The 27,580-nt window shown below is 38.9% G+C and overlaps 1 protein-coding gene across 5 annotated transcripts in view; it reads right to left on the bottom strand.

Annotated features, from left to right (window-relative positions):
• The window catches only part of GLRA2 (glycine receptor alpha 2), a 200,542-nt gene that overhangs the window by 158,098 nt on the left and 14,864 nt on the right, over positions 1 to 27,580 (bottom strand). The gene's annotated exons all lie outside the window — the stretch shown is intronic.

Raw genomic sequence — 27,580 nt, 5'->3', positions numbered from 1 at the left:
TCCTGATGACTTCCGGTTTCATGTTATGCTGAGCAATATGTTTATTGCCCTCATGTAGTTTCCCCATAATGCTTTCTGAGATAAGAAATGGCTCATACTGCCATGAACTGTCTATTCACTCACTGCTTTCCCCTGTGGAAATTTGTCTCTTTTCACTTGACAAAGGCTCAGCAACCTGGTGCAAGGCATACCCCAGTTGGCTCAGTACCCAACAAGCCAGTAGGATCTGAATGAGGAGGAGTTTGACTTGAGGCCTCCCTCAAAGGCTGGTAGTAAAACACAGCTGTGGCCACACTTGAGCGCCATGTTTTTACTTGTACAAGTCCACGTTGAGTTCTCAAAATGAGGAAAGGAAAAGGACTCAACAGCTAATGTACTCCCCCAGGCAAGGACTTTTGGTAAAAGAAGGAGCAAGGAGTTTGGGTAAAAGAGATGTATTGAGCTGTTTTTCTTTTTAACATAACTAACTTTTCTGTTTTTAATGAAAAAACAATGTGTTTATTTTTAAAGAAGTGTTTGCAGGAGTGGAATCATAGGCACCACCATATTACCAAAGCATTTTCAGCCTGCACCTTTGAAATGTTCCATCTTTTAGTTCATCCCTCTGTTTTTCAGCATCTGCCAGCTTGACTTCCTCTCCATGGTCACTTCCTACTCTACTCGATTTTGTTTTTCTGTTTCGGTTACTCAAAACAAACAAAACAAAGCAAAACGAAAACCAAAAAGAGTCTCTTTCTTGGCCATAGAATTTTATTCTATAACAAATATATTCTTCTGCTAATAAGAAATACATTAGACAAGGTAGAGGCACGTCATGAGAAATTATGTATCTTTGCTTTTTTTTTCCTCTCTTCACAAGAAAATATTTCCTTTTAGATGGTCCAATTCAGGATGGAAAACTTTCATGAATTTGTATATGCCAGGTAGAAAATGGATGATGTGGGAAAAGAAACAGGAAAGAGAGAAATGTCATCTTAACAGGAAGAATTTGAAAATCCAAATGTAGTTTGTCTCGTACTGTACATTATCTGATTGTCTGGACTCCCCACCTGGCTTGAAACCAATTAGAAGGCTGGGTCCTACCATCATATATCTGTTTCTAACGTTCCCAGTAAATGACAGTGTGAGTATATTGCTAGAATTCAAAATATTTTTTAAGCCACCACATATTGACACACTGTACTATAAGCACATTAAAAAAATTACCTAGTTTAATCCTCACAAAAGAGGAATTGTTTTACTGCTCCAATAAATATTTTCAGATGAGGAAACTGGGAGTTAGAGAGGTTAAGTGACTTGCTTAAAGTCATGCCACAGTAATTAGAGAAGCTGAGACTCAATGTCTCATCATTCTGATTCCAAAAACCTAAACTTTAAACCCCTTTGCTGCACTGGATTCATTGCATAATATCCTCTGACCTGCCAACCATGGTATTTCCCATTGGTTTGTACATTTCTGGGATAATTTAATCCTTCACATCTGATCGCTTCAATCTTGGGCATTGCCTTAAGGTTCATTTGCATTTGGGTATAAAACCTTGGGAAGAAAAAAAGTAACTTTTTTTTGATAAGGGATTAGCACATGCGTATAATAAGAGCCCACATACATTAAAACCTTGCTGCATGCCAATGAGTGCCTTATTTCATTCTTCAGTAATTACATGCTTCCATGTCCCCCATTTTACGGATGAGGAAACTGAGGCATAAAGGAAATTCATTAATTTTCCCAAGGCCACAGAGTTTGTAAGAGGCAGAAACTGCCTAACTTTAGGGACACCTTTTTAAACTACAGGGATAAAATGCCTGAGGCCAATAGACTCATTCTAAGGATAGAAGTTACCTAAATATGGGAATATGCCTGCAAGTTTTTCGGGTTGAATGATAGAATCATTTTTCACTTTTAAGAGTTATCCTGACATGTGCCAGCACAACCTTTCCTCTGTTTTAGCCCAATAATCTGCTAAGGTGTTCTAATTAACAAGAACACATTCTTAGATGTGATCACCAGCGAATGAATGTGTTCTATAAACTGCAGAAAGAGTTAACACTAGTTAACCTCATCTAATTGGTTTATCAGCAAAGATATTCCAAAGTGAATTGGATGAGAATTTGACTGGGAAGAAGAATTATGTAGACGTCTAATCGCTCATATCCCTATCCTCCCCTCCCTCCCTCCCTTCCTTGTCTCCTCTCTCCCGTCTACCCTCTCTCCCTCCCTCTTTTCCTTTCTTTCTCACTCTCTTCCTTTATTTTTTGCCTTATTCTTATGAGAAAGAACAACCTTGCCATAACTCAAGTATAAATTGAAGTAAAAAATATATTTAGAATACTTCATAGGGATTTGGAAAGATGGCTCCCCTCCCTGACCCCCAGCACAAGGTATAACAAGCCTCATCCCATACTGATCCTCTTTGTTGCTAAATATCTCTCTCAGACTGTCTTCTTTGGAGTAAGGCATTTGTTTTGGTAACCCAAGTAAAATTACAGTTATGCTACTTGAGAGGGATAATAGAGTTATTGATTATTGCTCGTTAACATCTTCAGTTTTGGGTCAATTGATCAAATTCGCTGTAAGAGGGAATAGGATCACTGTGAATAGTGCATCCTAACTATTGTGTCCCCTGCTACTCACACCAGAGTTGGAAGATCAGCAGAATTAGCACCACCTGGGACCTTGTTGGTCCCAGAAACTCAGGCCCCATTCAAGTCCTGCTGAAGTGGTCTTCACTTTAACAAAGGGGATTTGTTCCTGCAGATCAATTTTTTCTCCCTTTCAAGATCAAAAATCATTTCTTTGTTTCGTTCAGTCTTTCATGAGTGTTCCTTGAAATGTCAACTCTAGTCCATTAATAAAACTTCTTAGGTCAAACCCAAAGTTGTGCAACCATCACCATTATCTATTTGTAAAACTTTTCCATCACTTCAAACAAACTTTGTAACCATTAAGCAATAGTGCCCTATACTTCTCTCTGTCCAGCCCCCCGGCAACTTTTAATCTACTCTGTGTCTCTATAAATTTGTCTATTCAAGATATTTCATATAAGTAGAATCATACAATGTTTGTCCTTTGTGTCTGGCTTCTTTCACTTAACATAATGATTTCAGGGTTCATCCATGTTGTAGCATGTATCAGAACTTCTTTTTTTATGGCTCAGTAATAATCCATTGTATGTATATACTACATTTAAAAAATTTTTCTGTTGGTGGACACTTGGGCTGTTTTCAACTTTTGGCTATTGTCAGTAATGCTGCAATGAATTGTTTGAGTTTCTGCTTTCAATTCTTTTAAGTATATATCTAGGAGTGAAATTGCTGGGTCATATGGTAATTCTATGTTTTAACTTTTTAAGGAACTGCCGTGCTGTTTTCCACATTGGCTACACCATTTTACATTGCCACAAGTAATGTATAAGACTTCTAATTTTTCCACATCTTAACCAGTGCTTACTTTCCATTTTTTGATAATTGGTATCCTAGTAGGTGTGAAGTGGCTTTGAATTTCATTTCCCTAACGACCGATGACATTGAGCATCTTTTCATGTGATTATTTGCTATCTTCTTTGGAGAAAAGTCTATTTTTGTATTGGATATATTGTATCTTTATTATTTATTTCCTCTGCTAGCTTTGGGTTTAGTTTGCTCTTCTTTTTCTAGTTCCTCAAGGTGTAATATTAGGTTATTGATTTGAGATTTTTCTTCTTTTTTAATGAATTGCAGGAGTTCTTTATATATTCTGGATATTAAACCCTTATCAAACATGTAATTTGTAAATATTTTCTCGCATTCTGTAGATTGTCTCTACTCTTTCCTTGTAATGTCGTTTGATACCCAAAAGTTTTTAGTTTTGATGAAGCCCAACTTATTACCTATTTTTTCTTTTGTTGCTCATGCTTTGGTGTCATCAAAAACAAACATTCAGTTGCCAAATCCTTGGTCATAAAAATTGACTCCTGTTTTCTTTTAAGAGATTTATGGCTTGAGGCCCTATATTTAAGCCGTTGATTTATTTTGAGATAATTTTTGTATATGATGTGAGATAGAGGTCCAATTTCATTCTTTTGCACGTAGAAATCCAGGTGTCCCAGCCCCATTTGTTGACGACTGGTATTTCCCTCACTGAATGAACTTGCTACCCTTGTCAAAATCAATTGGCTATAGATGTATGGACTCTCAGTTCTATTCCATTGGATAGAACTGATGTTTATGCTGATGTAAGTACCACACTGTTTTGATCACTGTAGCTTTGCCGTAATTTTTGAAATCAGGAATTGTGAACCCTTCTACTTTGTTCTTCTCTTTCAAGATTGTTTTGGCTATTCAGGGCCTCTTGCAATTTCATATGAGTTTGAGGATTGGCATTTTCAATTCTTAAAAAAAAAGGCTGTTGGAATTTTTATAGGAGTCATATTGAATTATAGATTGCTTTGCATAGTATTTACACCTTGTCAATATTAAGTATTTCTTCCCATGAACATGGTGTGTCTTTCCATTTTTTAAAGTCTTCTTTAATTTATTTCAGCCATGTTTTGTGATTTGCTTTGTACAAATCTTTCACTCCTTGGTTTAATTTATTCCTACGTATTTTATTCTTTTAGATGCTATTGTAAATCGAATTGTTTTCACTTCCTTTTCAGATTGTTTATTGCAGTTGTATCGATACGCAACTGATTGTTGTGTGTTGATCTTGTATGCTGCAGTTTTACTGAATTCAGTTATTAGCTCTAGGAGTTTTCTTTTGGATTATTTGGGGTTTTAAATGTATAGGACCGTGTCGTCTGCAAACAGAGATAGTTTTACTTCTTCCTTTCAAATTTAAATGCCTTTTATTTCTTTTTCTTATCTAATTGCTCTGGAAAAAACTGCCAATAAAGTGCTGAATAACAGTGGTGGAAGCAGGCATCCTTGTCTTGTTCCTGATCTTAGGGAGAAAGCTTTGTCTTTCACCATTTAGTATGCCTCTTGTAGAAGGCATATAGTTGAGTTATGTTGTTAGCTGGGAATTTTTCATAAATGCTCTTTGTTGTGTAGAAGAAATTCTCTTCTATTCCTGGTTTTCTGAGTGGTTTTCCTTTTTTACTGTTAAAAGTTGTTGGACTTTGTCAGCTGCCTCTTCAGCATCAAATGAGATGATAACATGTTTTCTTTCCTTCATTCTATTAATGTAGTGTATTGCTTTGATCAATTTCATTATATTGAAAAGGGCTTTGCATTCCTGGGATAAATCTCTATTGGCCATGATATATAATCCTTTTACTTCACTGTTGGATTTGTTCTGATACTATTTTGTTGTGGATTTTTGCATCTATATCCACAAAGGTTATTTGTCTGTGTTTTTATTTTCTTGTGGTGTATTTATCTGCCTTTGGTGTCAAGGTAATGTTGACCTCATTCGGAAGTATTCTTTCTTCTTTTATTTCTTGGAAGAGTTTGAGAAGGATTGGTGTTAATTCTTCTTTACATGTTTGTAAGAATTCACCAGTGAAGCCGTCTGGTCCTGAACTTTATTGGAAGGTTTTTGATTATTCAGTCAAATTCTTTACTTGTTATAAGTCTGAGATTTTTCTATTTCATCTTGAGTCAGTTTAGGTAATTTCTGTATTTCTAGGTATTTGTCCATTTTATCTAGGTTACCTAATTTGTTTACAATCTTCTCTTATAATTCTTTTTTACTTCTGTAAGGTCAGTAGTAATGCCCCCACTTTCATTTCTGATTTTTATTATTGGAGTCTTCTTTATTTTCTTTGTTAGTCTAGCTAAACTTTTGTAATTTTTGTTGATCTTTTAAGAGAGCCAACTTTTGGTTTTGTTGATTCTCTAATTGCTTTTCTATTTTATTTTTGTCTACTTTGATCTTTATTATTTATTTCCTCTGCTAGCTTTGGGTTTAGTTTGCTCTTCTTTTTCTAGTTCCTCAAGGTGTAATATTAGGTTATTGATTTGAGATTTTTCTTCTTTTTTAATGCAGGCATTTACATTATAAATTTCCCTCTGAACACTGCTATCACTGCATCCCATAAGTTTTGGTATGTTGTGTTTTTGTTTTCATTCTTCTTTAATTTCCCTTGTGATTTCTTCTTTGACCCATTGGTTGTATAAGAGTGTGTTATTTTCCAGATATCTGTGAATTTTCTGATTTTCCTTTTATTATTGATTTTTAGCTTCATTCTACTATGTTTGGAAAAGATACAATACTTTTTATAATTTTTATCTTTTAAATTTTATTAAGATTTATTTTGTAGCCCAATATATGGTCTGTCCTAGAGAATGTTGCATGTACACTTGAGAAGAATGTGTATTCTGCTGTTGTTGTGTGGAGTATTCTTTATGTTTGTTAGGTCTAGTTGGTTTATAGTGTTGTTCATATCCTATATTTCCTTACTGATCTCTGTATTGATGTTCCATCTATTACTGAAACTGGTGTATTAAAGTCTCCAACTATTACTGTAAAAGTATTATTTCTTCCATCAATTTTATCAAGGTTTGCTTCATATATTTTGGGGCTCCGTTGTTTGGTGCATGTATTTTTAGGATTGTTATATCATGATGACTTGACTCTTTTATCAATATATATTGTCATTCTTTGCCTCTTTTAAGAGATTTTGACTTATGTTAGTATAGCCACCTCAGCTGTCTTTTGGTTACTATTTGCATAGAATATCTTTTTCCATCCTTTCACAGTCAATCTACTTGTGTCTTTGGATCTAAAGTGAGTCTCTTGTAGACAGCATATAGTTGGATCATAGTTTGTTTTATCCATTCTTCCTATCTATGTCTTTTGATTGAAGAGTTTAGTACATTTACATTTAAAATAATTACTGTTAAGGAATGACTTCTGCCATTTGGTATTTGATCTCTGTATAGCTTTTTTGTTTTTCCTTTTGTCTATTACAACCCTCTTTCGTATTTAGTTGATTTTTATTTTTTTGTAGTGAACCATTTTGATTCTCTTTTATTTCAAAGAGGTATACCTTTTAGAATTTTTTTTTTTGTGGTTACTCTGGGGATTACATTTAACATCCTAAATTTATAACAGTCTAGTTTGAAATGATATCAACTTAACGTCTAACATACAAAACCTCTACTCCTGTACAGCTACATCCTCCTCCCTTTATGTTTTTCTTGTCACAAATAATATCTTTATTTATTGTACATCCAGTAACATAAATTAATAACTTTTTAATGAATTTGTCTTATAAATCCTGTAGGAGATAAAAAGTGGAGTCACAAACCAAAAATACCATAATACTGTTTTTATATTTGCTGGTGTATTTACCTTTAGCAGAGACCTTTATTTCTTCATTAGGCTTTGAGTTACTGTCTAGCGTCCTTGCATTTCAACCTGAAAGATTCCCTCTATCATTTCCTGTAGGGCAAGTCTAGTTGTAATGAACTCTTTCAGCTTTTGTTTATCTGGGAATGTCTTAATTTATCTTTCATTTGTGAAAGATAGTTTTGCTGGATATAAATTCTCAGCTACATTTTTTTTTCTTTCAGCACTTTAAATATATCATCCTTTGCCTCCTGGTCTCCAAGGCTTCTTCTGAGAGATTGGCTAATGATTTTATTGGGCATCCCATGTAAGTAATGAATTGCTTTTGTCTAGCTGTTTTAAAAATTCTTTCATTGTCTTTGGCTTTCAACAGTTTGATTGTAAAGTTACTCAGTGTGAATCTCTTTGGGTTTTCCTACTTGGAGTTCACTGAAGGTTTTGGATTTGTAGATTTATATATATCATCAAATTTGAGAATCCATTATTTCTTCAAATATTCTATTCAAATATTCAAAGATTCTTCCCACCTCTTTCTCACTCTCAGAATGTGTATGTTGGTCTGTTTGATGGTATCCCATTGGTCCTTTAGACTCTGTTCAGTTTTCTTTATTCTTTTTCTTTTATGCTCCTCAGACTCAGTAATTCACTTGCCCCATCTTTGCATTCACTGGTTCTTCTTCCTGCTCAAATCTACTGTTAAACTCCTCTAGTGAATTTTCCATTTCTGTTTTTTCACTTTTCAGCTCCAGAACTTCTGTTTGGTTCCTTTTTATAATTTCTAGCTCTTCATTGATATTCTCATTTTATTCTTACATCAATTTCCTGATTTCCTTTTATTGTTTGTTCTTGTTTTCCTTTAGATCTTTAATCATATTTAAGACAGTCATTTTAAAGGATTCATCTAGAAAGTCCAATGTCTGGACTTCCTCAGGGATGATTTCTGTCAATTTATTTTTTATCTTCAAATAGGACATACTTTCCTGTTTCTTTATATGCTTTGTGATATTTGTTGATAATTAGATATTTGGCTGTTATAACTGATAACTCAAGAGGAAAGTAAGGGAAAAGCGGGAATTAGATTCTCCCCCTTTGCCCAGAGTTTGCTGGATGTTTTTATTGTTGATAGCTATTGTGGGCCATCTATTTGGTGACTTTCCTACACTACTTTTGGAAAGACTATGTTCCTTCTTGTGTATGGCCTTTATAGTCTCTGTTTCTCAGCTTGTGTTCAACTAGGGTTTCGATAGAAATTTTCTTGAATGCCAAGGGCTAAAAAAAATCTACCAAACAAACAAACAAAAATACCTTTCCCAGTTTTCATGGATCATTTCTGTTCTGGGGCACTCCTTCAATACATAGCCATTCTTGAACTGAACCTAGCGATCAGCCCAAGGTGAAATCTTCTCAGGTCTTTTCTGAGCATGCATCTTGCCCTGAGAATGCATATGGCTTTCTAAATTTTCCTGCCTGCATCCATGGCTGATTTTGAATTTTGTAATTTCCCTAAGAAACTCTCCTCAGCTTTTGCTCTCAGGCCTTAGATGGTCTGTTGTATGTTTCAACTGTAATCTTTTACCCAGGCATCTGAAGGTTTTTAGTGTTTCTTGCAGTGTTTTTGATCAATACTTACTGCTTTTCTATCCTGAGTTCCACCATGTTAGGTGGAACCAAGCTGAGCACTGTTATGGGCTGAATTGTGTCCCTTCAAGAAATTTATATGTTGGAGTGCTAACCACCAGTACCTCAGAATGTAACTGCATTTGGAGAGAAGGTCTTTAAAGAGGTAATTAAGGTTAAATGAGGTCATAAATGTAGTTCCTAATCTGACACAAATAGGGTCCTTAAAAGAAGAGGAGAAAAGAGACATCAGGGATGTGTGTGCACAGAGGAAAGACCATAAAAGGACACAGTGAGAAGGTGGCCACCCACAAGCCAGGGAGAGAGTCCTTGGGAGAAACCAATACTGCTATCACATAGATCTTGGACTTCTAGCCTAAAGAGTTGTGAGAAAGTAAATTTCTATTGTTTAAGTCACCTAGTCTGTGGTATTTTGTTATGACAGTCCTAGCAAACTAATACAAGTGCTTTGCATCTGTCCTTCTGGTAGCACACAGACAGGTTAGAATAGACAGACAAAATAATTTGTGAATAATGTTTGCCTTGCCTCCTCCAGAACGAGGGACCAGGGTTCCACACTGGGAATGTAGGCTGCCACTGATTCAAAACCAAAACCACTACTGAGGAGGGGATGGGACAAGGACAAGTAAAGACACCACAAAGCTTTCCTGCCATTTTGAAGTTAGCTTTTTCTTGATTCAGTAGTTTCTTGCTTGCTGTAGACCTCTGACTATTTCCCAGAATTCTGACCAAGTTATTTCTGACAGTTTATACTTACTTTCTGATGTTTCTGTGTGGGGAACAAGAGCTTGGAGATGCCTACTCTGCCATTTTGTTGATGCCAACCTTTTCCTCTGCAAAACTTGAACACAGTCATGTGAATTATGGTGCTTCTAAAGGAGAATAAAGTATGTGTTGTTGTTTCCCAACTTTATTTGACCATAGGAGATTTTTTGTTTTTTTGAAATAGACCATCCTTTTTGTTAAAAAAAAAATTGAAGTATAGTTGATTTACAATGTTGTGTTAGTTTCTGGTGTGCAGCAAAGTGATTCAGTTATACATATATATTCTTTTTCATATTCTTTTCCGTATGGTTTATTACAGGATATTGAATATAGTTCCCGGTGCTATACAATAGCATCTTGTTGTTTATCCATTCTCTATATGATAGTTTGCATCTGCTAGTCCCAAACTCCTAATCCAACCCTCCCCTGCCCCCCTTCCTCTTTGGCAACCACAAGTCTGTTCTCTATGTAAAATAGACCATCCTTTTCATGGAGCACATTTCAAAGATGGCAGGCATTCTTCAAAACATAGTTTTGAAAATGCTGATCTACATTACTTCATTTATTTCAATTAACAAATTCTTGTTGAACAATAAATATATTAGATGATAGTAATATAACTATAAGAACTAAAGGCTATTATAGAGGTATTATCATACCCTGTGATCCTGCCAAGGAGGGAATGTTTTATTGGGGGCTGCAGGGTAGGTGCCTGGAATGAGGAGGTAATGGAAGAGGAACAAAGAATCAGTGAAGATCAGCTTAAGCTTTCCCAGTTATCTATCTAAGACTCTCAACTTACGTAATGATCCTGTGGTCTAGGAATGTAATGCAGGGATGCAAGTCACAAACTCTGCTTGTAATCAGATTTGATAAGTGTATTAATTCCTAGATGAGTTCTCTTAAAAACTCAGTGGCCTAGATGACAGGTCAGCAATATTTTTTTGTAAAGAGCCAGATGGTAAATATTTTAGGCTTTGTGGACCATAAGGTCTCTGTTACAATTACTCAATTCTGTCTTTGTAGTGAAAGTAGCCATAGACAGTATATAAATAAATGAGCGTGGCTGTGTTACTGTAAAACTTTATTTACAAAACTGGTGGTGGACTAGATTTGGCCATGGGTCAAGTTTGCTGGGCCCTGCTCTGGACTCTTAGAGTCGGAGGTTGGAGAACCACAGAAACGGTTTTGGAATTCCATAATCTTTCCATATCTTGAAGTGAGGACTGGCCATGGCCATGGAGGAGCATAGGGACTGTCTGTAGGTCTGTCTACAATGAGCTTGATATTGTGCTTTGTGGCATGAATAAAATCCACTTTAGCAGAAAGGGTGGATGGGAAATGATATCCTTTGGGCCAGCTGCACTGTAGTGGGCCCAGGTGAAAACCATGAATTTCCAGTCAGACCAATATGCTATCACAAGAGCTAGGAGGCAGTATGGAAGAGAAATGGGGCCAGGACAGATAATGTGGACAACAAATACTTGACTCAGTAATTATATTTAATATGACTCAGGCTTGCTCATAAAAAATGAATCAATGGTAAGAGCATTCTGTATCTTGCATATTTAAAACCTGGAACTGATTTTTATAACTTCTACCATGGTAATGAAAATTTTATCTATTATTCATAGTGACTGAATTAAAATAAGCGTATATATATTTGTATTGACCAAAGCTTTCTAAATTAACAATAAATACTATTTTTTAAAGCTTTGTGATGGATTCTATTTAAAAATAATCACCAGAGACAAATACTGTATGACGTCATTTATTTGTGGAATCTAAAAGAGCCAGACTAATAGGAACAGAGATTAGAATGGTGGTTACCAGGGGCTGGGGGGTGTGGGAAATGGGGAGATGTTGGTCAAAGGGTACACACTTACAGTTATAAGATGAATAAGTTCTGGGGATCTAATGTACAGCGTGGTGGCTATAGTTCTCAATACTGTATTATATACTTGGAAGTTGCTAAGTGAGTGAATCATAAATGTTCTTACCACAAAAAAGAATTTGTAATTATGTGACGTGATAGAGGTGTTAGGTAATGCTACATGGTAATGATTTTGTAATATGTAAGTGTGTAGCTCAACACATTGTACACCTTAAATTTACACATTTGACATTGTTATATGTCAATTATATCTCAATAAAGCTTGAAAACATTTAAATGAGGGCTGCAGCAAAGATAAAAAAAAAAAGCACTAGGAGAGAGTAGAGAATCTGTGTAACAGCAAAACAACTAGTCACTGTTCATTAGTTTTGCCTCAGTTATGTTATTTTCCAACATCATTTTAGGGCAAAAGACTTGAGAGCAGAGGGCATTCTTTGAGTACTAAGATGAAAATTATTTTTTCTCTCTTGCCACAAATAGACAAGAATGACATTTTGATTTTGCATTTTATTCCTTGTAAATAATTTAATGAGTCCTCAAGTATCACAACTGATTGAGTGTGGGGCCCCTGGATGGGAATGGAATAGTAACTATATGTGCTTGATTTATACAGAAATTAAATTTCTTTTGGAATAAGATTTTTATCTCGCAGGAAGATTCTCACCATTAGCTCAAGAGATAAAGGGAGAAAAAGCACATAGAGAAATCAAGAAGATGTACAGTTGACGGTCAGAGACTTGCCGTTTGAACACGGCGAAGCACTATTTCTTGTGATGGCTTCCTGTGTTGCGTGGTACTTTGATTTGATGCCCATGAAAGAGAGAGTCTTGGAGGATGAGAGGGTCGTAAAGGGAGGGAATGGCTTTTCATGGTGGCACTCCCTTTGTGAGGGGTGATTTGAAGCATCTAATCCCAAAGAATGGAGAAAGTTGTTGTTGTTTTTTAATGTCATGATATTAATTAGAAATGGTCACAGAAACTAACCCATTGCATTTTTTAAATCTTCTTGAAAATTCACCACTAATGAGTTATATATTATTGATTCTTCTGCCCAACACATGGTCAAAACGATTTTATCAGTCCTACTACATTCAGTTTAGTTGCTGACATCCAGGTCTGTGCAGAGGGCAAACTATTCAGATAAGTAAAAAAGGTTGGATATTTACTGATTCCCACAGCCTGATGCAGCAAACCATTCGCTTTGGACCAGCCATGCTGATAAAATGATAAAACTGCCAGACAAAGCAATTAATTAGCAACTTAGGTAGCTTGAATACAGAGAACCAAATGGCAGATTCTGTGAGTCCTTCCACTAATGGTTGCCACTTGTTAGCTGCTCTCACACAAGGATGAGTGAATGGACAGATGTGCACGCGGCTCAGATCCATGTCAGAGGGCTTTGAGGATGCTGGCAAGTTTCTATCTTTGCATACTGTGGATTTCTCCATGATTTAAAAAGAAGGGATAAGACAGGAGCCATTATCTTATGCAAGATGATCACTTTGTTTTTTTAACATCTTTATTGGAGTATAATTGCTTTACAATGGTGTGTTAGTTTCTGCTTTATAACAAAGTGAATCAGTTATACATATACATATGTTCCCATATCTCTTCCCTCTTGCGTCTCCCTCCCTCCCACCCTCCCTATGCCACCCCTCCAGGCGGTCACAAAGCACCGAGCTGAAACTGGGTGCTATTAATAATTACACAAGAACGCCAGGCATAAATCAGTACTGTTCTGAGAAACCTGGACTTTGGGTCATACTACTCAAAGCTATATTTGCAGTATGGTAACTACCAGTCTGTCTTATTTTTGCCACTAGCTCTGCTTATTATTACCTGTGAATTTTAAACAGATTATAGAAACTCTCTGGGTCTGTTAATTCTTCTGTAAAATGGGAATAATGATGGTTGCCTTGATGTTAATTGTGAGAATTGGTAGTAATGTATGGAAAGCCCATGATAGTAAAATAAATTGAAGCTTATTTATAGTAATAGTAGTAGTATTATTATCATTATTACAAGTTCATTGGATTGTCAAAGTATGCCTCTGCAGGAGGTACATCATTAAACCCATTTTAATATAGAGTAAACTGAAATGTTGAGACTACAACTTAGATTTCCCAACTTTTTCTATGCTAAGCTTTACCTGAAATAATGCCCATCTCATCCAGTTTCCCCTCTCTTCTCTCCATAAGTTGTTTTTTCTCAGTTCTGTAGAAATTTTTAGCAGGATCCAACCACCTTGTATAACTTGCTTTCAGGAATTATGCATAAACATTCTTCATGTCTGGACAACCATGTAGCACCATGGGTTTGAGATCATTGCTGCTAGCTTCTTTATTTAAAATAGGGTTTCTCAGGGACTTCCCTGGTGGCTCAGTGGTTAAGAATCCACCTGCCAATGCAGGGGACACGGGTTCGAGCCCTGGTCCAGGAAGATCCCACAACTACTGAGCCTGCGCTCTAGAGCCCACAAGCCACAACTCCTGAGCCCGCATGCCGCAACTACTGAAGCCTCTGCACCTAGAGCCCGTGCTCTGCAACAAGAGAAGCCACCGCGGGCTTCCCTGGTGGCGCAGTGGTTGAGAGTCCGCCTGCCTATGCAGGGGACACGGGTTCATGCCCCAGTCCGGGAAGATCCCACATGCCGCGGAGCGGCTGGGTCCGTAAGCCATGGCCGCTGAGCCTGCGCGTCCGGAGCCTGTGCTCGGCAACAGGAGAGGCCACAACAGTGAGAGGCCCACGTAGCGCAAAAAAAAAAAAAAAAAAAAAAAAAAAGAGAGAAGCCACCGCAATGAGAAGCCTGTGCACCGCAAGGAACAGTAGCCCCCGCTTGCTGCAGCTGGAGAAATCCCGCGCGCAGCAACGAAGACCCAAGACAGCCATAAATAAATAAATAAATAAAATTTTAAAAAATAAATTAAATAAAAAATAAAATAAAATAGGGTTTCTCAACCTAAGGACTATTGGCATTTGGGGCCAGATCATTCTTTATTGTGGGAGTTTGTCTTTTGAGTTGTAGGATGTGGCGCAGCATCCTTGGTCTCTAGTCACTAGATACCAATAGCACCCCACCTCCCACAGCCCCTGCTGTGACAACCAGAAACGTGTCCAGACATTGCCAAATGCCCCCTGGGAGACAAAAATCACTCCTGGTTGAGAACTACTAAATTATAAATAGCAGGTAAAAGTGCAGGATGAGTGGAAAGGCAATTTAACAAGGATTACATGTTATGTAACAATGAAATGCGCTTCAGAGTATTCTTCTGCTTAGCCAAGCAAATGCTAGGGTCATGTTCAAATATTTTTGGTCATATGAATTTCTGATAAGAAAGTCATCTCTCTTATGTATTTCAACAAAGAATGTGGATTTTTAAAAATATATAAACATACTTTGGATGAGTAAATGGCAGTATTATGGAATTTGTACTCCTTTGTTTGGTTTGTTCATCAAGAAATTAAATTTGGTGCCTCTTTGCAGGCACTTGCTGAATTCTGTGCATTTCCGTCTTATATCTCTTCAGTCATTCAGTCAGTCAGCAAACATTTATTGAGTACCCATTATGTGCCTGGTCTTGTACTAATTATCATTTACAATTAGATGGTGAATTGTGGGACAAAATATAAGAAAATCAGGCATGAAGGACAAGTCAGAAACAATTTGCTGGAAAGCCCTTCAATCATTCTGCAAGAAATGTCAGATGAAACAAAAAGTGTGTGCCCAGCCAAGCACCACAGAGAGGGCATTTTTGTTAAGCCTCTTTCTAATACAAGCAAACTGCTGCTTTTTTGTTGTTTGCAGAGTCATAGTGACCTTAGTGAGCAGTTTATGTTCTGGGAGATTTAGGGCTCTTTGTTTGTGGTGAAAAAATTCATTTCCTATTTTAAAGATCTCAGAGACTAAGTGGAAACCTTCATGTTGGGAATAATTTGTAAGTGTAATTGACATATATTTCTATTTATGCTATAATAAAATGTCATCAGATGGAGAATTGCTGGGAAACGTGAGATTCTTGCCATCTTGGGATTGGGGTGGATAATAAATAAAGGCCCATTTAGCCTTAGAAGAAGACGATTTTAAATGCCATTTGGAATTAGTTTTGAAATGAAGAGATCTGAGAATTTCTCATGAACCCAAATGATCTTTCCTTTCATTTTAGCAAGTAACAAAAATAGGATTAAAGATGACTTTCTCTCATGTTAATTGAATCCTCTACTACTTTACAAAATGAATAGCAAGTTCATCAACTTGTTAGGGCCTGACAAATTGAAAATAGATTTGTTTTGCATTAGTAATTTTTAAAGAGGGAACTATGCTGGTTTTGAGGTTATAATAATGAAATTGATGGGTGCGATTCACACACATATACAGTGAATTTTCCCATGATTCTTCCTACTTGAATGTCATCTTTCTTGGAACTTCCAGAGCCCTATAATCCTTGCCATGTTGTAGTATAGTCATTTTTTTTCATGTTTGTCTAATTCTATCTAGTATGTCCTAGACAGTATGCTCAGATCTGATTCCCTGTAGCGTTTCCTAAGGCATTTATATAGTACTAAGCACATAGTAGGCATTCAATAAATGCTCCATGAATGCTGTTGATCAGAATATAAGCCTTTTTGTGTAAGTAAATGCCAGTGGCATGCCAAGAAGTCTGTGCGTTTCCATTCTATTTCAGAGCAACTTTCAGTACGAGGCATTTTAAGCTCATCAGTTCCCTCTATCCCTTCAGCTTCAGAGAGGAGTTCATTCCAAAGTCCTTCATTTAAATCAGTTATTTCATCTCAGCCTGTGAAACAGAAAGTGCATTCTGTTTGCTCTCTTTGCAAAGCGCTCGACAAGAATGATAAAATTCTGACAAAAACATGACAGTCACCAATGAGCACCAATGGCCCTCTGAAACTACTACTGAACTGCCATGTTTGAGGCGGGGATCGGGAAACTTCTTGACTGTGGCCCTCCCTCCTGCCATTATCCCTCACCAGTGCAGCATAGAATAGAGGGAAAACTCATAAACTTCAGAGCTAGAACTGGATTTAAAAGCTGTCTCTGCTTTGTACTATTTGTATAACTCTCTGTAGGCTATTTAATCACTGGGCTCCAGCTTCCTCATCTATAAAAGAAGAAATACCTTCGTCTAATTCACAGGTTCATTGGGAGGACAGAGTGTGACAATGTGTGTGAAATGCCACCTATTTCTTTTCTCTTACCATCTCCTTCCCCTATCAAGGAAGGATCTTCCTCCTAAACCTTGAGATTTTCCCTTTATTTAACCGTTAGATGTACTTTTCTCAAGCATCATATCTCTGCTCTACATTTTATTATACTCACCCTTACTCACAGTGTTGAGAAAAATACCTGGATTTTAAATAGGCTCTAGCAAAAAAGAAGAGATCTCCTTATTGGAGAAGGAGTGTATTATTGAATCTAGCAATCATGAGTATAGGGAAAAATTGTGCTTCAAGGGAAAACTCTGGATTGTCTATAGTACACGCCTCCAGGTCATCTGACTCTCATTCTATGGGAGCTATTTTATAACTCTTTAAATTGTATAACTCATAGCAATGGCAAATATCTCTTGCTTAGAGACATGCAAATCCTGCCGTGTCCTGTCCCACAGAGGTTCAAGTGACTGCCCTCCCCCACCGTGAAGAGGCTGGTTTTGCCTCTATGCCTCTATTTGCATTCAGGCCAATAGTTTTGATCTATAAATGTGTCTGTTTCTTAGATTTTCTTTTGAACTGGTTATGCCATCTGCCTGGTTCCCTCATTGATGAATGAGTTAAAGAAAATTTAACACGTATTCATTTTATATCTGCATGAGAGTCGAGATTTTATCTTTTTTTTTTTTTTTTTTTTTTTTTGCGGTACGCGGGCCTCTCACCGCTGCTGCTCCTCCCGCCACTGAGCACAGGCTCCGGACACGCAGGCCCAGCAGCCATGGCTTACGGGCTTAGCCGCTCCGCGGCACATGGGACCCTCCCAGACAGGGGCACGATCCCGTGCCCCCCGCATCGGCAGGCGGACCCCCAACCTCTGCACCACCAGGGAAGCCCTATCTTTTTTTTTTGAAAATTATCTTTTAATGTGAGTTGTTAGAAGAAATTATTACCCTTTGGAACTGTTAGAGCCAGGCTGTGGAAGCTTAAAGACCTAAACCTGTTCAAGGCCATGACAGTGCTGGGCAGCCCAGCACTTCCAGTTCCACAGTCAAAAGAGATATTACAGCACCATGTCTGCCAGTGAATAGTACCTAAGCTCTCACATCCCTGCTCTGTTCGTCTGTGGCTTCCACAAATGGGAACCTGTTTCCTCATTAGGCATTCTGCACCATTTCTCAGAGGGTAGGAAGGTCACCATTGCACTGGGAGGAAACAGAAGTTTTCTATGTCAGCAAGGTATCTAAAATAGAAACCAGAGTTCCTAACATGCGTTATTCTCTGCTCACAGCTAGGACAGCCACTTGCCTACTGCAGGGGGAAACCCTGAAATCATGGTGCTTGTTGCGTTTTCGTGTGCTCACACCTGACGGATAGGCCCCTTGCGTTTATGTTGCACAGGCTTCCGTCTCTCTTATCTCATGCTACACTAGCCAGCTTTGTAACTCAGTTTAATTAAAAGGACATTTACTGGACTTCTTCTGTATATTAGGTGCTTACTTAGTTTGGGCTACCCTCAAATCAAGAATTCAGGTGAAGGTAGTTTATTAAGGAGGCGAATAATACACGAGTTGGGAAGTGGGGAGGCGATACAGGGTAGGGAAGGAAGCCAAGAAAAGGTGCTGTAGCAAGTCTATTACCCATCCCCAAAAAGCACATGAAGATTTACCCCATAAGTAACTCTGGAAGACACACTCTTCTGAGCTATTCTGCCCAAGGGGAGAAGGAGCTGGGGTATTTTATATCTACACCCAGCTGTCATTAGATGGGAGTATTCTCAGGGGGCATTAATTCATCTTCACTTCTACTCGGCCACAAGGGTGGGCAAAGTGGCTTAGGTCAGAGGAAGCCCTCAAGCAAAGAAATGCAAGTGCTAGTGTTTGGAAGTCAGATGGTGCAGTGATGTGGTAAGGGATTGGGGGTATGGGTTGGGTGCCGACAGTGGTGTCTCTGTGGTGCTGGGAATACCAAAATGTAGCCGATCCTTGAATTCAATAAACTCACAATTTGCCATGGCAGAAAGACATGGATTAGACTAATTACGATGTAACATGATAATAAGCCTAACATTTTAAGGGAATGTAGCAGAGGAAGCAATGAATCGGGCATGGGAAAAGGAGAAAGGGAAAGGAGAGGAGAGATTCTTTGTAGGGATGTTGGTGAATTTCTTTACATACAGAGGAGGGGAGGGAGAGAGACGGCTCTATTTTATGAAAGTGCATATCACTAGGCACAGTATAGTCAGCAGTTGAAAGTGTACCTGCATATTTTACCTTCGTATTGTACATCTCCCTTGAAATTCGAAGGTCCCCCCAAGTTTGCATTGTTCGAGATTTTTTTAAAGTTGTGGAGAAACATTCCTATCCCTGGATTTTAGTATCATATATTTCCACCTCCATCTCTGTGTGACAGGATCTCTGATGCTGAGCTGAGTAGGACTGTCCTTCCAAGAGTCAGGAAGCTAAGTGGCCTCCTCGCATTTAGCACTGCTGAGTCTATACTTAAAGTGGAGAATGCCCTTCTCCTGTGAGACACCATCACTTCCTGTGGGCTCATGACAGTGGGCACAGCATCATCACCTTGGGACCTCAAGAGGCTTACAGTTTGAAGACATGGGAGTTTGAATGCTTTGCTAAAGAAACAGAATGGGGTTTGTACTCATAATCCTTTCATACTAGAGAGAAGATTTGTTGAGGCTTTTAAAAGGTTCTAATTTTGTGTGTAGTACCAAACACAATAGAGCAGCGTTGTAGCAAAGAAAATCCTTTGAGGAGAAATGGCCCCATTCTCAAACTCTCAGGAAATGGAGGGAGCGTGTCCCTCAAGTTAAAAGGCAAGCATCTTTCCAAGAGAGTCTTCTTTCTGGGGATTAGCCTGGGTCAACGCATACCTCTCCACATGTTCCCTACTGGACACCGGTAGCCCGCCTAGACCACTGCAAGGAAGAGTGCGGTGGGTACGTGTGCAGGCTGCAGCCCCAGATAGCCTGGATTTGACCAGCTGCTCTGCCTCTCACAGCTGTGCCGACTGTAAAGATTCTGAATATGAGTTCGTAGATTTAGAAAAAGGGAATTGGTAACGGGAGTGCTTATCAATTTTGTCGGGAATGAATGAGATCATGCATGGAACACACCTAACATGTTACTTGCCACATCACGAGGCACGCATTCTCCCTGTAAACCCCACCTATACTTCATGTCCTCACTCATTTTCTAGCTCTTCCTTATACTTTAGCCATCATCAACTCCCCTTACTCAGAAATCCTAGTTTCCGTGACATCATTCCCTATGTAGCTGCATGTTTACACAGACAAGAGTTGGCTTGTGTTGCGCAGACTTGTTTTCCGTGTGCTACTTCATTTGCTCTGCAAGATGTCACATTGCTAAAGGACAGGGGTTGTCTGCTATTGCTTTCAGCAAGTTCCCAAAGCCCCTATAAGTTAGGCACATCCTAAGTGTTTCTCCCAAATACTTTGTGATTCATTTGTACCTTGCTACAAAGTAAACTTGACATTGTTCATAAGCACTAAGTACTTCCTGTGCTTAAGAAACAACCACCTACATTATTTGAGAGAGCAGTCTCAATTCTTAAAGAATGCTACCCCAGCAAGCACGCAGCACTCAAAACCTTTCCTCCTCTGTTCCCTTGGCAGGCTTGGACTCCTCATATATGTTGGAAAGTAATCATAAGGAGAATCAAATTGCAAACTTCAGGTTTCAGACTTAGCGTTTTCTCCCACTATGCCTAAATGACTGAGATTATTAAATGAAAACATTTCCTGGAGCCCAGATAATAAAGTACACTAGGAAGCAGACTATAGGACTAGAGAAAATGCCAGATGGAAGGGCATGCTTTTGGTATGTCATAGTCAGCATTTTCCTGGAATATATTTAAATGCACCACACATTTGTTCTGAAAGAAGATGTAAAAAAATGACTAGAAAATGCCATTAGTCAGAGACAAAATCACAGAATGTGTAACCCATGAAGGTAGCAGTTGCTGTATCCCATCTCCTTTCCTCAGCCACTGACTGCCTCCCCACACACCAGACGCCCCCCGGAACCTCCCCCTCCAAAACGATCTACAAGCTGGTTCGAATACATTCCAAGCAGAAAGCTGTTGGGTGATTGGAGAGAAATCAGCTTGGCTCATTCATTTAATTATTCATCAAACATTTGTGGAGGATTAATAATGTGCTCGAGTCTGAGGACGCAAATTTGAATAATAATAAACAGATTCTGAAGCAAAATGCTCCAAAGGCTCTTGCAGGCCTCCAGACTCACAGCCCCTAGCATAGCTCTGTAATTAAGAAACAGATACAAGTCTAACTCATGAACTTGGTGTACAACAACACAAATCTTCCAGGCCTTTACTCTTGGTAACAGGCTGGATGCCTGCCAGACTGCCTGGGATTGAAAGCTAGCACTGGGTCCTTACTACCCATATAACCATGAGCAAACACATCAGCTCTCTTTTCTCAGTTTCTTTATCTATAAAGCAGGGATAATAATAACATGCATGCACTTCTCTGTAAGGTTATTGGGAGGAGTAAATGAATGAATACGCAAAGTACTTAGAAGAACGCTTGACACATGGTAAGGACTCAAATAATATAAACAAATAATGTTATCGTTATTAACGCTTTCTGAGTTGCTACAATTAAAATGGTGTGAAATATATGGATGGATGCGGTGAGGAATAAAGAGTTGGCCAAGAAGGCGAATGATGGATAACTTGGACCCTGAGCCCCTTTTCTTCCCCTCATCTGTTTGAGTATTGCATCTAATACCTTCCGGCTTCATCTTCTGGGTCTCATATTTAAAAAAATTCTCCCTACTCAATAAGCCTACTGAGAAGTGTATTTTAGTAGAAAACTCTGTTTTATAATGTGTTTAAATTTTACAAATGTTTCCTGAATGTCTGGGCGATCTGTCCTGATGGTAAAGAAGGGCATCGAGACAAAACATCAAGAGCCTAGTGCCCTTTTTCAGCTTCATGCTGACTATACTCAGGACCAGCCAGCCTAGGCGGTGGTGGTGGCCCCTCTGTGGCAGACAACAGGGCACTTCTTCACCAAGAAAATGGAGGCCATTTCATACAAAACCAAAACCAAAACCAAAACCCTTTCTTCCCTCGAACTTTGTGAACTGATATCTGATCTCTCCCTTTTTCTCCCTGGCATTAGTCTTTTTTTTTTTTTTTTTTACCATCTTTATTGGAGTATAATTGCTTTACAGTGGTGTGTTAGTTTCTGCTGTATAACAAAGTGAATTAGCTGTATGTATACATATATCCCCATATCCCCTCCCTCTTGCGTCTCCCTCCCTCCCACCCTCCCTATCCCACCCCTCTAGGTGGTCACAAAGCACCGAGCTGATCTCCCCGTGCTATGCGGCTGCTTCCCACTAGCTATCTACCTTACGTTTGGTAGTGTATATATGTCCACGCCACTCTCTCACTTCGTCCCAGCTTACCCTTCCCCCTCCCCGTATCCTCAAGTCCATTCTCTAGGTCTGCGTCTCTACTCCCGTCCTGCCCCTAGGTTCATCAGAACCTTTTTTTCTTTTTTAGATTCCATATATATGTGTTAGCATACGGTATTTGCAGTGAGGTGGATGGACCTAGAGTTTGTCATACAGAGTGAAGTAGGTCAGAAAGAGAAAAACAAATACCATATGCTGGCATTAGTCTTTTAAATGAGAAGTCTACACACTCACTTTCCCCTACTTTCTCCAATCTCATTCACTCTACAACCAGCTACAATCTGGGCTTTGGTCTCAGTGCTCTAGAGATATCGTCCTCGCTAAGGTCAAAAACGTCCCACTGACCAAACCCAGTTGCCCACTTCCTTGCCTCTTTCTATTCAACATCCCTGCTGCACTTGGCAGGTTTGATTTCCTCATCCCCAAAGCTCTCTCTTCCCTTGACATCAATGACTACATCTTTTTCCTGCTTCTCTTCCAGATGTTGTGACCACTCCTTCATATTCCTTGTCGAGTCCTTCTCTCCCCGCATTCCATCAGTGTTCATGTTCATGGGAGTCTCATCCTTAATCCTCTCTCTCTTCATTCTGCACATTTGCACTGAGTGATCTTAGTTAATACTCTCATGATCTGATGACTCCCATTCGTACATTTCTAGCCCTGATACCTCTTTTTGGCTCCAGATTAATATTTTCAACAGCAGGTGAGACATCTCTATGTGGATTTGTGGCGGTCATCTCAAAAACATGCTCAAAGCTGAACTCATATCTTCCTTAGCATCTTCTTCCTCTAACGTCTCCTCTTTGAGTAAATGAGAACACCGTCTGCTCAGTTGCTTAACCTGGAACCTTGAGTCAAACATGACTCTTTCTCTTGTACCCTCTATATCTTGCCTGATGCAATATGACTTGAACTTATCTTGTTAATTTAGCCTCTCCTTTCTAATCCCACAGCCTAAGCCTGAACGGTCATCATTTCTCTCTTGTGGGTGAATGTCATGATTCCCTGATACCCCCATCTTTCTAGCATACCCTTCTAAAGGCATCTTGAGTTATCTACTTAGAATCCACATCTAATCATGCCCTTTCTCTGCTTAAAAACCTTGATTTGACTTCCTGTTACCTGTGGTTAGATCTTAATGCCTTAATCAGCTTAACACTCTAGCCCTAACTAACTTTATTCTCTAGCCTCATTTTCTATGACTTCCGTCCTTTTACTTCCTTCAGTTATACTCATGTTTTGTTATCCCCCCCAAATAATCAAATTCTTTCCAGACATGAGAGTTCCCTACCTGAAGTCCCCCTTTCCATTCCTTGAACACCTATGCATCTCTCAAGACCCAATTGAAACATCACCTTTTATATGAAGCCTAGGGCTACTTCTTTTTCTCTTCTGCAGATTGAGCTCTCACATGTTTAAGGCTCCAGAGAAATATAAACATTGTCATTAGTAGTAGCTACCTTAGTTGGGCCTTCCAGGCTTTATAAAGGTTTTTGGTCCATTGTTTCATAATCTGGGAGAATCCTGTAACTTGAGAACCACTTTGCAAGTTTTGATGAAGATGGAAGATAAGGCTCAAAAGGACAATTCTAGAGGAGAATCAACCACAGCCTTGCTGGTTGGAAGGAGTTAAATGCTATAACCATGAAGTAAATCTGATATTACTTTAGCAGTTGGAAATTACTGGTAATTCAGGTATATCCAAAATTAACATTTGGGTGTATTGATTTTATTCACTAAACATTTCATGCACTGAAGAGGAGAGTTGCCTCAGGCCACTGGATTCTATCTGGGTAACCTTAATGCCACCATAATCCCTGTTCAGTATTGGGCATGGAAAATAAAGCTTTTTAGACATGGGATGTTGGTCCTGAAATAGTAGCAAAGTAGAGGGGCTGGGATAGAAAGGCTGGAGGTTAGAAAGCTGGTACGTTAACAATTTGCCTTTTAATTCTCCTCTACTTGGTGCCTAGCACAGTGACATACGCGTAATAACTGCTTGATATGTATCTATATGTGAATGAATCCACTCATCTCATTCAACATTAAACATTTATTAAACTCCTACAAAGACAGGAAGTACACAAAACCCTGCAACTTTGAAGATAAATTAGAATCATCCTGGAATAAAAAGGGGGGACATCTATGTTAAAAATACCTTCAATAAAGTATTGCAGATCGAGAATGAGTGTCATTGTCATCATTCTCTAAATGATGGCCTACATTCCTCCCCATCTTAGGCTTTATGTATCTGGAGAGCTAGTGTCGGTCTAAGTCCTGTCGGGTAACAAGATAACTTTTTCTCCCCCTAAATAACGAGAATGGTAAACAAAATTACAGCTGTTTTCCATCACGAGAAATGTGTAAGGAGTGAAACGAGATCATACATGGCAAAAGACTTTGTGCGTTTTGAAAGAATCACAGATATTAGATAATAATTTATTATTTTAGTTCAATTGCTCACACCCACCTTTGCATTAGTACAGATTCTGTGATTAATGATTGGTGTTATACATTTTTATATTCACCTGATACGTGTTTATTGGCTTCTACCTACTGTCAGGTGTTTGGAGGTACAATGAAGAATGAGATAAGTCCAATCTCTGGCCTCCTTGAACTCGTCTAGGAGGGAAAGGGACAGGGAAGCAGCCAATCACAAGAGAGCTTGAAGACTGAGCATGTAGGAGAGGATGGACTTTGTAGTGTAAGGGAAGCTTTCTAGAGGAAATGGTATTGATGCTGAAGTCTGTAGGATGAGTAGGAATTAGGCTGGTGAAAAGGAAGGCATGGTGAAGGGAAATGAAAGTGCAAAGCACTGGAATAAAAGGTTTGAGAACAGGGAAAAAGGGCACTGAGGTTGGAACAGAGTGGGAGGGCATGGCTGGGCACGTGGAATGGTGATGTTGAAGAAGACGATATTGATGCTCCCCCCTCAAGTTCCTTGGATCCCACTTTACCATTTTGTGCCTCTCACCTCAGTATGCTTTTTTCTTTTTAATTGACATATAGTTGATGTAAAATATTATATAAGTTACAGGTGTACAATATAGGGATCCACAATTTTTAAAGGTTATACTCTGTTTATAGTTATTAGAAAATGCTGGCTGTATTCCTCGTGTTGTACAATATATCCTTGTAGCTTATTTATTTTATATATAGTAGTTTGTACTGCTTAATCCCCTGCCCCTATATTGCCCCTCCCCACTTCCCTCCTCCTACTGGCAACCATGAATTTGTTCTCTAGGTCTGTAAGTCTGCTTCTTTTTTGGCTATATTCCCTAGTTTGTTGTATTTCTTAGATTCCACATATAAGTGATACCAAATAGTATTTGCCTTTCCCTCTCTGACTTATCTCAGTTAGCACAATACCCTCCAGGTCCATCCATGTTGCTGCAGATGGCAAAATTCCATGCTTTTGCTTCCAGTAGCCAGAACATGTGTTTTTTCACAGGGGACTGTCCCAGAGCTATTGGAGCTCACTTTACCCACCTGAGAAGAGATAGAAGCATGTGGAAATTTACTCTCCCTACCGTGCCCCCCATGCATACCTTGAGGGCCGTCTTTACCCAATAACTAACAGAGGGGGTATGAAAAGTCAGCTCGCTTGCCTCCATTCAGACAGCTCTGGGGTGTGTCTTACACTCCAGAGTTCCCCGGAGGGGTCAGGTCGAATTCATCCACTGTTGGACTTTGCTTGAGATCACACCCTTACCGGGCTTTCCCCCCACGTCCTTCTCTGATTTCATCACTCTCTTATGTCTCCCTTGCTCACTTATCCTTAATAAATCACTTCCACACAGCACCTGCTTCTCAGAAACCCAGCCTCAGACAGATGTAGTCAAAAACCTAACCGTGAAAACCCCGGCAAGCCATGCACAGGTGTATAGACTTTATCCGGAAGTGATGAGAAGTCCCAGGAGAGTTTCAAGAGTCATGAGGGGCCTAGAAATTTAAGGATACTAGTATCCGAGCTCTTCACTCCCTTGGGTGACAGCTCAGCTTGATTTTCCTGTGCATTCAGATAAAGACATAACCAATCAGGCACCCGGAGCAGCTGCACTATGGATTTTCTAAAAAAAAAAGCATAGGAGTTTATTTCTGATCTCAGCTTTCCTGAAGGATCTATTTATTATCCACTCTGTATTTCTTTGCTTTCTTTCCACCTGCCACATCCCCCCTCAGAAGTCAGTAACTTTTTTCAGAGGCGTTATTCTGCAGTTTATGTGGCATTTTGCACGATGTCACTGATGGACACTTTTTGTTAATACCCTCAACTGCTTTGCTTCATCACTGAAGCACATAATTTATTCTGACATTTATATGGAAAATTAGACACTGAGGGGATACCTGCTTTCTTGGGACTTTACATATGCAGTTATTATGGCACATTATTAGCACCTGCTTCCAGATTCTTATATAATAATTATGCTCTCTCAGTGTATGGAGGAGTGAGAAAGGTCCCATGGTGAAGGACTCATAACAATCATGGACGCTTCACATGTTCATCCACTTCTACTGAGTTCTGCAAAGACTCCTTCGCGCAAGCTATACTGCTGTTAATTGTACACTGACATCTCTTAAATGAACTCAGTTGGGGCAACTGGGTACTATAGCAGACTTTTCACCCAGGGGCTCACAGAAGCCCAGTTTCCAGTAGGAGGAAAATAAAAAATGTGCCTGTGATTATGCTTTTTGCAGAGTCTTGTTGACAAGTAGAAATGCGGAATTTTTTCTTTGAGATAAGTGTATTCTCTTGCTGAGGAAATCCTTCTTTTAATGGGCTTTGGGATATTTGCCCCAAGTCAGAAATTTATACATTTTGCTGAAAGCCCTGCATGTTACAAACTTGGTTGGCATCATGAGATGTATGGAACTGGAAGCCGCCTGCTGAGTTTTAAGTGGGAATATTTGCTCAGAAGATTTGAATAAAGGATGAGCTTAAATGAGGCATATGTGCATGATAAACAAATGTGAATGTTGGAAATGTAGGTGCTTGGGGGAAATAAAAGAAATATGTATCCCAGACTGCGGGTAATTCCTCCTATTTTTGGAGAACTAGAGAAAACATGTCTGATAATATAGGATTAGTCTGGCAAGGGTCAGGTCATGTATGCCACTGGTCACAGAGAGGTCACTAACTCCAGAAAATATAATAGGAATATTCCAGAGAAAATAAATACTGCAGAGCATAGCAACCTTGTTGGTAACAAGCTATGACCTCAAATTTTAGAGAGAACAAGCAGAGTGGCATTTTATCTATAAAAAAATCTTCCTGAAAAAAAATTTGGTGCCAGGGTTTCCTATTTACAAGGCATGGCATTGGGCCTGTGTGACATTTCTTTTCAAACAGAGGTGATCTCTTCTTAA

Source organism: Monodon monoceros, unplaced genomic scaffold (genome assembly GCF_005190385.1).
Source record: "Monodon monoceros isolate NGI ecotype Baffin Bay Population unplaced genomic scaffold, NGI_Narwhal_1 Super_Scaffold_22, whole genome shotgun sequence".
Classification (NCBI taxonomy): Eukaryota; Metazoa; Chordata; class Mammalia; order Artiodactyla; family Monodontidae; genus Monodon; species Monodon monoceros.
This window is presented reverse-complemented; position numbering and strand designations above follow the sequence as displayed.